This window comes from Cicer arietinum, chromosome 5 (assembly GCF_000331145.2).
Source record: "Cicer arietinum cultivar CDC Frontier isolate Library 1 chromosome 5, Cicar.CDCFrontier_v2.0, whole genome shotgun sequence".
NCBI lineage: Eukaryota > Viridiplantae > Streptophyta > Magnoliopsida > Fabales > Fabaceae > Cicer > Cicer arietinum.
In genome coordinates this window covers 52,309,254-52,323,043 of record NC_021164.2, presented here as the reverse complement: position 1 = coordinate 52,323,043, position 13,790 = coordinate 52,309,254, and the positions used below count along the sequence as shown (strand labels likewise).

General features: G+C 32.0%; 2 non-coding genes across 2 annotated transcripts; both read right to left on the bottom strand.

Annotated features, from left to right (window-relative positions):
- Nucleotides 1–12,993: 12,993 nt before the first annotated feature.
- LOC113786869 (U5 spliceosomal RNA) lies at nt 12,994–13,109 on the bottom strand. The gene has a single exon (XR_003473176.1). It is a non-coding gene; the product is annotated as a U5 spliceosomal RNA (small nuclear RNA).
- A 448-nt stretch (nt 13,110–13,557) lies between these two features.
- LOC113786864 (U5 spliceosomal RNA) lies at nt 13,558–13,674 on the bottom strand. The gene has a single exon (XR_003473171.1). It is a non-coding gene; the product is annotated as a U5 spliceosomal RNA (small nuclear RNA).
- Between the last annotated feature and the right edge of the window lie 116 nt (nt 13,675–13,790).

Sequence of the window (13,790 nt, the reverse complement as noted above, 5' to 3'; positions counted from 1 at the left end):
AGATCATTGCCATGTTGGTGTTGCCATCATCCTTGAATGACATTCTTGCTCTAATTCCATCAACAGTATCTCCAATGATTTGATATTGAGGATGATCACTAATTATTCTCTAACTTTTAGGAGGAGAATGAAATGGAGATTGTTTATCAATCTGGGTTTCCTAGGGGACATTCTGCTATTGTTGTTGCCCAGAATGTTCTTCTTCTTTCTCATCTCTTTTACTCAATTCGAGATCATAAAATTCATCAAATAATATATGCATGCCGATTTCAATAATTTTGGATTTTAAATTGAAAACACGATACCCTTTAGAATCGATTGAATAACCAAAAAATATAGCTTTGTCCGATTTTGCATCAAACTTTCCAAGAGTTTCTTTGTTGTTCAAGATATAACAATAACAACCAAAAATGTGAAAATATGAGTTGTTTGGTTTTCTGTTTTTCTATATTTCATATGGTGTTTTATTTATGATCTTTCTTATTGATACATGGTTTAAAATATACCATGATGTATTGATGGCTTCAATCCAAAAGTATTTTTCAACATTAGACTCTTCCAAGATTGTTCTTTCCATTTCTTGTAATGTTCTATTTTTTCTTTCAACAACTCTATTTTGTTGTGGAGTTCTTGCACAAGATACATTATGAGAAATGCCAAGTTCTTCAAGGAATATTTTAAAAGAAACATTTATGAATTCTCCTCTATGATCACTTCTTATAGAAATGATGATGTAATCTTTTTCATTTTGTACTTGTTTACAAAATATTTTGAAGGCATCAAAAGCATCATCATTTTTGTTTTAAAAATAATACCGAAATGTATCGTGAGAAATCATCAACAATAACAAAATCATACATCATTCCTCCTAAACTTTTTGTTTTAACAGGGCCAAGATTGAAAAGGTTTAGAAAACTGAGTATTTACCTTCTTTTCTTTCTAGAATAAAAAAGTTAGAATAAAAAAGTTTTCATACATTTTGATTTTTTGAGTTTGACTAAAACCAAGACCAGTTTTATCAAATATTCCTACTTGGGTATCCCATGATTTTTTGAAATCTTTCAGTGGCTCTAATGAAATCTGACAAATCATTTTTAAGAAGTTCAACTTCAGCTTTAAGGAGAACGTTCTCCTTTTGAAATGCATAATGCTCATGACTTTCCTAATTTTCAGTTTTAAAATCTTTGAGCTGAGAGTTTTTCAGATTTTGAATGATATCTTTAAGCTTATCATTCAGAGCTTGAGTTTTCTCTTTCTCTTCTTTTTCTTTGTGAAATTTTTCTTTTAAAGAACTACACTTTTAAACAAGAAAGTTTGAATCATTTAGCAAGTTGTTAAATTATTTTTCCATTTGTTCACACAAAAGACAAGGTTTAGAATTTGTAACCTCATTTTCTTCAGTATTTGCCATTAAGCATATTTTGGCTTCTTTATCAGATTCATCTGAGTTATCCCATGTAGCCATCATTGATTTCTTTTTGAAAGGAAGTCTGTTTGGTGGTTTTTTTTTACTTTGGGGACATTCGAATTTGTAATGTCCTAATTTATTACATCCAAAACATGTGATTTGGCTTTTGTTCGCTTCTGCTTTGGGACTTTCTCTTTTCTTTGGAAATCCTTTCTTGATATGGTATCTTCTTCTCATCATTATTTGAATTCTTATAGTGAGAAAGGAAATTTTTTAATCAACATCCTCTTGTCTAGTTTCTTCTGATTCTTCTTCTGTTTGTGCTGGTATACTTTCTTGAGATGCTTTCAATGCTATTGTTTTTCCTTTCTTGGCTGGTTTATCTTCTTGTAATAATACTTCATGTGCTCTTAAGGTTCCAATTAGTTCTTCTAATGCAAGCACTTCAAGATTTTTGGTTTGACTTATAGCTGTCACCATCGGTCTCTATACGGCTGGAAGACATCTCATGATCTTTCTCACTCTATCTTGTATTGAGTAAGCCTTGCCAAGAGAACACATCTCATTAACTATAGTTGTGAATCTTGAGTACATCTCATCAATGGTTTCTCCTTCATTCATTTTGAACAGCTCAAACTTCCTTATGCCAATGTCTTTTCTTGTTTCTTTGACATGGCTTGTTCATTCATAATGAGTTTGCAATGTGTCCCATACTTCTTTAGCAATTATGCATCATCAACTCTTTCGTTTTCTTCCTTGCTCCAAGCACACGATAAGAATAATTGACCTTTAGAATTTAGGAGTACCTTAGTTTTGTCTCCAGTTGTCCAGTCCATTTTTTTCTTTTCAACAGAGTTTGAATCATCTTGATCAACTCTTGGTATGAAATCTCCATCTGTAATGATGCGCCACATTCATGTATCTTGAGATTTCAGAAACAACTGCATCTTGTTCTTCCAGAAGTAGTAATCCGTTCCATCAAAGTAAGGTGGTCTGTTTGAAGATCCTCCTTCAACAATGTATTTTGCTTTTGACATTTTTTCTTCTAGATCTTTACTCTTGCACTTGTTAAAGTATTTACTCTTTAAAGACCTTGCTGATGACTCTTCATTATATGCATATTTTTATTGTTTTTTCTTATTTATCTTTAATCATTAGTTAATTTAAGGAGCTATTTGATATATTTTGTTGATTTTAGTTCTTTGATTTAATGAAGTATTTATGTTGTTATTTCTTTGATTAAGTAGATATTTTTCGTAGTTTAGCGTTGTTTCTTTGTTTTAGTGTAGTGATGAATTTTGGTGAGAATCAACATGACCTATGTGGAGTATTTCAGCCATATTTGGAGTTTTAGATGTCCAATTGGAGTCAACCCATGTCAAATTCAGACTGGAAAGAGGAGCAAAATACAGTATAAGTCAGACACCAGATGTTGTGTGCCTGAAGCGCAAAGACCTGCGCCTGGGGCACATTTCGTCCTTCCAGAATCTGTCGACTTGCGCCTAAAGCGCAAATTCCGCGCCTAGGGCAAGTGGCACTGGACTGAATGTTTAAAAACACGATTTTTCACTTTCTAGGGATCTTTTTGACAATTGGGAAGTTGGGAGACTTGTGCCCTAGCATAAAAACTCAAAGACGATCGTTTCTAACACCATTGGAGAAGTTTTATCAAGAATCATTCATGAATCTTTCTTGTAATTCTTATCTAATCTCTATCTTTGTCATGAGTAACTAAACTCTATTTGTTAGGGATGAGTGTAACAAGATGAAACCCTTATTTTTCTTATTTGATTTTTAGTTATACGAATAAGTATATTGAATTATTTATCTTATTATAAAGGATCAATTTTATTATTATTGTTAATTTTAAATATTATTTCCATTAATCTGGAAAAAATTTGTTCAATTTTAGAAATTAAATATAATTCGATCGTAAAACGCAATCCTTGAGTTCGACACTCGGTACTACCATTTAATTATTACTTGCAACGATTTAGTACACTTGTTGAAACACTATCACTTGCTTTGATGCCAATTGAAGTAGCAATGTAAATTTACAATAATGGAGTTTCAATTGTAAATTCACCTATTTAAAATTTTCTGTTAAAAACTTAAGAAAATAACTCAAGAATGATCTTGGTTATGAAAACGGAGAACGTTTTTGGTTAGTTAAAATCATAGTTTTAGTTTATCTTTTTAACTTGATAATCAAAATGACTGAAAGTAAATAAAGATAAGGAAGAGACACCACACAAAAATATATCATGGTTCACCCAACTCGGGCTACGTCCAGTCCTAACAACTGTGAGATTTTCCACTAAGTGTTCAAATGGAGAACGTTTGTGATTTTACACGGTTTTTGTTAAGATCAACCTTGATCTAAAACAACAATTCATTTCCACCTAGAAAGAATTCAATAAAGTCACCTATCAATCTTAAGAGGATTTTACAATTAACCTTTTAGCCATAAAATGATTTTTACAAAATAAACTACTCAAACTATAAACAACCCTTATAGTTTTGAGTTTACACAATAATGATATAAAGAGATTGATAGAATCTGATTTTGCCCAACTCGTATTTGAGAATGTATTCTTGATAAAAGAACTCAATAATATGATATGGATATATGAAGATGAATTAAAAAATGATTCTTATGCAAATAAGAAGCTTTTAAGTATGTATATGTATGTGATTGATGGATTTTCTTAGCACTTGAAGTTCTGCATTTTCCTTGAGCTTGGGGTTCTTTTAATAGGCTTCAATGAGGTTAATGACAGCTATTATGACCGTTGAAAAGGTGCTTTGTTTTCATGTGTCATACTTGACCAAAGACCATACTTTAAACTTTGAATGTTACTATTCTGAACATTCTGCGTTTTTGATTTTATTTTAATAACGTCTGATCTGTAGCTTATCATTCTTGATTGTGATGATCCTATGTTTATGCACACAAACATCTCAAAGATGGCCTTAATCGATTCAAATTAAGACTGCCTTTTAATTCGTGCAAAATCGACTGGAGAATGATGAATTAAGGCTGGAGAATAAAATAACAAGGCATGAGAATGATGCTCAGTAAGCTGGAGAATGTTCGTATCATTTTGGACTAATGTTGATCATTATGGAGATAGTTGTTAATCATTCTAGCGATGGATGTTTGCTGCTGAAGATCAAGTGTAACAAGCTGAAGAATGTTTATCCATCTAGAGACAAATGTTACACTGCTGAAGAATGATCATTTAACATTTTTTCTTTGAGTTGTGCCTTTTAATCTTTGATTCTTTTGGGTGATTCTTTTGCCCATATAAGAGATGTACATTCCTAGTATATGAACTGAAAATCCATTCGCAATTTTCCAAAGCTTTCCTTGCATTAAAAACTGATTTGATCTTGCTTGTTGAAAATGACAGAAATGTGGAGTAACGTTCTTAGTTTTCCAGATTATGTCAAGAATGTTCTTGGTTAAGTTTTGTTCATTTTTAGCTCTTTCTTTAAACTGGTTTGTCTTGCATTTGCTTTGTACCTATCTTGGACTATTACACTTAAAAACACATGTTAAATTAACACATAATTTAGAATCATAATTAGAGTCTTTAATTAACTTATTATTTGTTTACATCAAAACATTAATTTGGGATTTTGCTTCAACCCAACGTGTCACTATCAGAGACATACTCATGACTCCCACAATGTGGCAAAATCAAGTGTTGATTGAAAATGTTGAAGACTTTGCAAAAGGGCTTTAGAGATGTAGATATATAGTTTTTGTAGCCCACTTGAAACAAGTCAGCAATGACTTCCTTTCTGTTAAGGTTTAGAACTGAGTACTAGTTCTTACCAAAAACATAAGGACCACCATTTGGTAGATCCGGAATGGATGCAATAATGTAATGGGTTAGACTTATTTCAATACCCTTGAGATTAGTCACTAAAAAAGACTTCTCAGGAAAGGTTTAGGCTTTGCAGTAGAATGCCTGCACCACATTAGGGTAGAAATAATAAGAAATCTGAAGAAATAGGGTCCATCCTAGGGAGTCTATGTGGTTTTTGATAGATATGTTGTCAATTATCAGATTATCAAGCATAAACACTCTACCAATCCCAATGGGTCTCTCAGCCCATTTTTCAACATACAATTTTTGGAGGTTGGACATAATGAGTGGAGGGAAGCGAAGTTTTGGGCCAAATTTGGTTGGTGGGAGACTGATGGAGAATGTTCTAGATTGTCAGTATTTGGTGCAGAACATTATGGGGAAAAGGATGGAGAATGTTCTGGAGATGGTGGAGAATCTTCTCGAGGTTTTTGTTTTGGAGTAGTGGTTTTTCCTCGTCGAGGGGTTTTTCAGTTTGTTTTTTTTTTTCTTGCCAAAAATAGAGATAATGTGATGTTGGTTTTGACCTTTAGGGTTTGTTGTTTTGAGGTGGTTTTTGTTGGAGAAGGTTGAGAGGGTTTTGTTGATGAAAAAATCTCGGTAATGGACTTCCTTTTTTGGTTAGGAGGTGATGATTGAGAGGGTTCAGTTGGAAGGGAAGATGTAGATGGTTTAGAGGGTTGGAAGATTTGGTTGGAACATCAGATTCAGAATCGTCACCATCAGGGATGACAAATACGGTGGGTTTAGTGTGTTTTTCTTTTGACGCTTTAATTCCAGCCAAGACACGCATGGAACGTCTTTTGGCTTAAGTAGTTTTAGAAAATGATTTGCCTAGATGTGGAGGAACTTCGCACAAATTAGGAGTTGGGCTTTAGAAGAGAGGGCAAAGTACGGTTGATAAAGGATTAAGAGAAATGGGATTAGGGTTAGAATTTGGAGATGAGGACAAGTAGTCTAAGAATGTGTTTTAAGAAGATTCATTTGGAGGAGTTGGTATAGGTGGTGGTGAGGGCGAATGATTTAGAAATGGAAAAGATGGTGGAGATGAAGCTGACGACAAGGGCATGTTAAGGCAAGGGTTTTTCCTAGAGGACACTTTTGTTCGAGCCACATTTGAGTTTTTCGCATAAGTGGTTTGGAGGTTTTAAGAAGATGAAGTTGTAGTTTGGAAGATGAAAAATCGTGATGATTAAATTGTAGGTTTGATGTTTGTGGAGGGAATAGAGGTAGAGTTTGATAATGTGGCAGTTTCTTTTGCAGACAAGGGAACATGTCTCATTATTGCCACACAAAAAGCGTTTTTGCTGATTTTGTGAGGAAAACGGAGAACGATGAACGAAAAAACAGAGAATGATTGAAATACACCAAGAACATTCTTGGTTTTCATAAGAAAAAAAAAATTCAATGCAAACTAACTGGATATTTTATAATTGTCAGTTTTTCTTTGATAAAATTAAAACTTTCCTCTACAAGAGGTTTGATAAAAATATCAGCAAACTGTTTTTTAGTATCTACAAAGATTAATTCAACTTCTATTTTATTTACATGATCACGAATAAAATGATGTTTTATTTCTATGTGCTTGGATCTTGAATGTTGAATGGGATTTTTTGAAAGATTTATAACACTAGCATTATCAAAGTAAATTGGAATACTTGAATAACTTACAGAGAACTCTTCAAGTTGATTTTTTTATCAAGAGAACTTGAGAACATCAGTTTGCAGCTGAGACATATTCAACTTTGGTTGTTGATAGAACAATCGTGTTTTGTTTTCTACACGACTAGCTTACTAATGCTTCTCCAAGAAACTGAAATGCTGCACTTGTGCATTTTTTGTTCAATTTTATCTTCCGCATAATCAGCGTCGCAGTAAGCTACAAGATCAAAATGAGAATCTTTCGTATACCAAAGACCAAGATCAGTAGTACCAACGAGATATCTAAAGATCCTTTTTACAGCTATTAAATGAGATTATTTAAGTGTAGATTGAAATCTAGCATATAATCCTACTGCAAACACAATGTCAGATCTACTAGCAGTTAAATAAAGCAAAGGTCCTATAATACCCCTATATTCTTTTTCAGAAATATATTTTCCATTTTCATCTTTGTTTAATGAAGAAGATGGATGCATGGGAGTAGTCATGATTTTGCTTCATTCATTTTATATTTTGTTAAGAGATCTTTTATATATTTTTCTTGACATATAAAAATGTCATCTTCATGTTGCTTAAATTGCAAGCAAAGAAAATACATTAATTCTCCCATCGTACTCATTTCAAATTCCCTTTGCATGAGTTTTGAAAAAGCATCACACATTTTCTCATTAGTTGAGCCAAAGATAATATCATCGACATACACTTGGACAATAAGTAAATCATTTTTTATCAGTTTTCTTAAATAGTGTAGTGTCAATTTTACCTCTAGAGAATTCATTTTTGATTAAAAAATAACTAAATCTTTCATACCATGCTCTTGGTGCTTGCTTTAATCCATATAGAGATTTGGTAAGTTTGAAAATATGATTTGGTTTTGATTGATCTTCAAAACTAGGGGGTTGACGTACATAAACTTGTTCATTTAAAAAACCATTTAAGAATGCACTTTTAACATCCATTTGAAAAAGTTAGATAAGTTTTTGAGATGCATATGCAAGAAGAATTCGTACAACTTCTTACCTTGGAACTGAAGCAAAGGTTTCATCATAGTCTATACCTTCTTGTTGATTATAACCTTGAGCAACCAACCTTACTTTGTTTCTTATAACCTTACCTTTTTCATCTAGCTTGTTTATGAAGACCCATCTTGTTCCTATGATGGTTTCATCTTGTGGATTCGGAACAAGAGTTTAGACTTCATTCTTTTCAATTTGAAGAAGTTCTTTCTTCATTGCTTCAATCCAAGATTGATCAACTATGGTTTCTTTGATTGATTTTGGTTCAATTTGGGAGATCATTGCCATGTTGTTGTTGGTATCATCCTTGAATGACATTCTTGTTCTAATTTCATAAGTTGTATCTCCAATGATTTGATTTTGATGATGATCACTAATCGTTCTCTAGCTTTTAAAGGAGAATGAAACAGATATTATTTATCAATATGGGTTTCATGGGGAGCATTCTACTGTTGCTGCAAAGAATGTTCTTCTTCTTCCTTATTTCTTTTACTCAAATGAAGATCATCAAATAATATATGCATGTTAATTTAAACAATTTTAGTTTTTATATTGAAAACACGATACCCTTTAGAATCGGTTGAGTAACCCAAAAATATACCTCTGTCCGATTTTGCATCAAACTTTTCAAGGTTTTCTTTGTTTTTCAAAGTATAACAATAACATCCAAAAATGTGAAATATGAGATGTTTGCCTTTCTGTTTTTCCAGATTTCATATGGTGTTTTGTTGATAATTTTTCTTATTGATACACGGTTTAGAATGTATCATGAAGTATTGATAGCTTCAGCCCAAAAATATTTTTCATCACTAGACTCTTCCAAGATTGTTCTTGCATTTCTTGTAAGGTTCTATTTTTTCTTTCAACAACTCCATTTTATTGTGGAGTTCTTGCACAAGATAGATTATGAGAAATGTCAAGTTCATCAAAGAAGGTTTTAAAAGAGGCATTTATGAATTCTCCTTCATGATCACTTCTTATAGAAATGATGCTGGAATCTTTTTCATTTTGTATTTATTTACAAAAGATTTTGAAGGCATCAAAAGCATCATCCTTTTGTTTCAAAAATAACACCGAAGTGTATCGTGAGAAGTCATCAACAATAACAAAACCATACTTCATTCCTCCTAAACTTGTTGTTCTCAAGATATAAAACATACATATTTTTCTTTCTTGTTCCAGAGAAAAGAACTTTCACATAATTTGTTTTTATGACTTCGCATAGGTTAGGTTTGAAAATAACTTCAAAGCCATTGTCACATAGTTGACTTATTCTTGTGAGACTATGCTTCAATCTTTCCACATATTGAACATCAGTAATTTGAGCATAATTTTTCTTACTAATTGTTCATTTACCTTTAATTTGAGCTTGATTATTGTTCCTGAAAGTGACAAACCCTCCATTTTTCTTAACAAAAGACATGAAGCAGTTTTTATCACCTATCATATGTCTTTGGCAGCCATTGTCCAAGAACCATGGCTTTTTCTTGACACTTTGAAATCCAGCCCGCGTGATTTGTTACATTAATTTTAGGTGCCCACTTGGTTTTGGGTCCTTGAGGATTAGTTTTGAAATTTGATTCCTTTTTAATTTGGCATGTTGATTCAGAGTGGTCAATCTTGGAACAGTAGGAACTCCTAGTTGTTTTTCTTAGAAAAGGTTTAGAAAATTGAGTTTTAATTTATTTTGGTAAAATTCTAGAACGTTCTTCTTTTTTTAAACTTCCTAGAGAACGTTCTCCCTTTCTAGGTTTGGAGAAAATTATGTTTTTGCTCCAGAACGTTCTTCTTTTCTAAAGATCTTTTTGTTGTTAATTTTTTCATCTCTTTTCTTAAAATAACATGTGAATTCCAAATGTCTAATCTTACTGCAGTATGAACATTTTATTTTGCATTTATCCTCTTTTCTTTCAGGAACAAAGAAGTTTTCATACATTTTAGTTTTGAGTTTTATCAAAACCAAGATCACTTTATCAAATATTCCTTCTTGAGGTCCCATGATTCTTTGAAAGGTTTTAGTAGGTCTAATGAAATTTGACAAATCATTTTTAAGAAGCTGAACTTTAGTTTTAAGGAGAACATACACCTTTTGTAATTCAGAACTTTCTTACTTTCAATTTTAAAATTTTTTAGCTAAGATTCTTTCAGATTTTGAATGATCTCTTTAAGTTCATCATTCATAGACTGAGTTTTCTCTTTCTCTTCTTTTTATTTGTGAAATTTTTCTTCTAAAGAACTACAGTTTTAAACAAGAAAGTTTGAATCATTTATCAAATTATCAAATTCTTTTTCTATTTGTCCACACAAAGGACAAGGTTTAGAATTTGTTACCTCATCTTCTTCTACATTTTCCATTAAGCATATGTTGGCTTCTTCACCTTCTTCTGCATCAGATTCATCTGAGTCATTCCATGTAGCCATCATTGATTTCTTCTTGACGGGAAATCTTTTTGGTGGTTTTTTACTTAAGGAACATTCAACTTTGTAATGTCTTAATTTATTACATCCAAAACATGTGATTTAGCTCTTGTCCACTTCTGTTTTGGGATTTTTTTTTGTTTGGAAATCCTTTCTTGGTTTGGTCTCTTCTTCTCAACATTATTTGAATTCTTCTACTGAAAAGGACTATTTCTTTATCAGCATCTTCCTGTCTAGTTCCTTCTAATTCTTCATATGTTTGTACTGATACACTTTCTTGGGATGGTTGTAAATCTCATTAATGGTCTCTCTTTCGTTCATTTCAAATAGTTTGAATTTTCTTATGCTTATGTCGATTCTTGTTTCTTTTACGTGACTTGTTCCTTTGTGATGGGTTTGTAATGTGTCTCATACTTCTTTAGCAGTTGTGCATTCATTAACTCTTTCGCTTTCTTCCCTGCTAAAAGCACACGATAAGAATAATTGAGCTTTAGAATTTAGGAATAGCTTAATTTTATCATCAGTTGTCCAATTCGCTTCTTTCTTTTCAGCAGAGGTTGAATCATTTTGGTTGAGTCTTGGTATGAAATCTCCATATGTAAGGATGCACCACATTCATGTATCTTGGAAATTCATAAACAACTTCATCTTACTCTTCCAGAAGAAGTAATATGTTCCATCAAAGTAAGGTGATCTATTTGAATATCCTTCTTCAACAATGTATTTGGCTTTTGACATTTTTTTCTTCTAGATCTTTTCTCTAGCACTGTTTAGGTGTTTAACCTTGAGAGACCGAGCTTTGATGTCAATTGAAGTAGTAATTTAAATATACAAGGAAAGGGGGTTTGAATTGTAAATTCATCTATTTAAAATTTCCTGTTAAAACTTACGGAAATAACTCAAGATTGATCTTGGTTGTGAAAACAGAAAACGAAGAACGTTCTTGGTTCTGAAAACGAAGAACGTTATTGGTTTTGAAAACGAAGAACGTTCTTGGTTCTGAAAACGGAGAATGTTCATGGTTAGTTCAAATCAACAATTTAGCTATATCTATTTAACTTGATAATCAAAAGGACTAAAAGTAAATAGAGATAAGAGAAGAGATATCACACAACGATATATCCTAGTTCAACCAATTAGGGCTATGTTCAATCCTCACAACTGTGAGATTTTCTACTAAGTGGTCAAACAGAGAACGTTATTGGTTTTACAATGTTTTTGGTTTTACATAGTTTGTTTAGATCAACCTTGATTTGTTACAACAATTCCTTTCCACCCAGAAAGGGATTCAATCAGGTCACCTATCAATATTTAGAGAGGATTTTACACTCCACCTATTAACCATAAAAGGATTTTCTACAAACTATTCAAACTATAATCAACACTTATAGTCTTGAGTTTAGACAATAATGATTTAAAGTGTTTGGCAGAATCCGAGAAATCTCAACACTTGTTTGAGGTTAGATTCTTTACAAAAGATTCAGTAAAATAATAACAAGATATTCGAATATGAATAGCATTGATTCTTTTGATGGATGAGAGACTTTCGAGTGTATGAATATAAGTGATGAATTTCTTAGCACTTGAAGTTTTAATTTTTCCTTGAGCTTTGGAGTTCCTTTTATAGGCTTCAAGGAGGTTCATGACAACTAATATGATCGTTGGAAAGGGTCAAATTGTCATGTGTCAGATTTGACTAAAGACCAGACTTTTTGAACCAGGAATGTTATTGACTTGTACATTCTGCGTTATGTATTCAGATCAAAATTGTCTTTGATTCTTGCTAGGATGGAGAATGATTGTTAACATGCTAGAGAATGATGTTAATATTCTGAAGACTGGTGTTAACATTCTGGAGATTGATGTTAACACTCTGGAGATTGATGTTATTTATGTTATTAATGGTATTATTTAGTAAAAGGCGAAAATATAGAATAGCTTTCTATTAATCACATGGCTCAAAATTTCAATAGATGAGAATTTATTTCATTTTGTATAATGAGCAGTTTACTTGCCATTATGCATTAACCGATGTGGGATTTACTCATCAAGACAGAAATATCACTTGTGACTATTAAAACATATAGTGTATGTTACTAGTTGAAATTTGGTCTCAGATCATATGTTGATAGAAACACCTATTCTGAGTTCTCTGTAATAAGTAGAGTAACAATTAACATGGCTCATCACTCATACAAGGTGCTTTGTAGCCTTGCTTTAAACACTTGTTCTATATAGCAAATAGAATAACAATTAACTCACTATTGAAGGATAAATAGCTTCATAGAAGTTCATACATACAGCTGGTTCTTTACATAATAAGTATAACTCAAAGAAAAGTAGTAAGACCAACTAAAAAGACTTCACGTTGAGGATAAACAAATGCTTTTAAATAATAACACAATTAGGCGACTAGGGACGAACCACAATAGATTGAGGATGCGCAATTTTATTTTCTACTCTTAGAATTTGAATTGAGTCCCGCAGACACAATTTCCATCGTACACTATTTGTAAGAAAACTTATGTATAAATTTTAACTAAATAAAACATTTACCTAAGACATATGATAATATAAATTAAAACTAAAGTAAAATTTACTTATAGATTGCAGAGTCTTCCCTCAAGAGGACCCTTTCAAAAATTAACATATGCCGCCAATAGTGATACACACACGGTATTCTTTAGTAAAAGGCGAAAGAATAGCTCGCTATGTGTGTATCACACGGCTCTGTAATTTTAATCTTAAGAGATCTTTCATTTTATAACTTAGCTGCTTACTATCATTTATACATCAACCGATGTAGGCTTTAGTAAATAAAACAAATAAACCAACTCACTCAACTCTTCTCTTTCTCCTGTGCATAGGAACTAAAATCATTGTTAAGGATTCATAGTGACACATTATAATTTATTAATAAATTTGGTTGAGAATTATGGAGTCTCAATCATGGGAAATTATGGCTGTAATTTTTGTGCAACTTTGATAGAAGCAAGAAAAACTTTATCTCTACAATCCAAAGGAATTTTACTTATAATGAAACAAAGCAAATTTATTTTATTATTTTATACTTTTAGAAATTAACCCAAGATAATGATATACAAATTTAAAATAATAAAAAATATATCTAAAACATATGATATATAAATTAAAACTAAAATTTACTAATGGATTGTAGAGTCTTCAATTAAGAGGACTCTTTCAAAAATTAGCGTATACCGCAATTAGTGATACACACACGGTATTCTTTAGTAAAAGGCGAAAGAATAGTTCGCTATGTGTTTATCACACGGCTCCGTGCTTCAATAGATAAGAGGGCTTTCATTTTATAATTTAGCAGCTTACTTTCATTTATACATCAACCGATGTGGGATTTAGTAAATAGAACAAATAAACCAAATCGCTCAACTC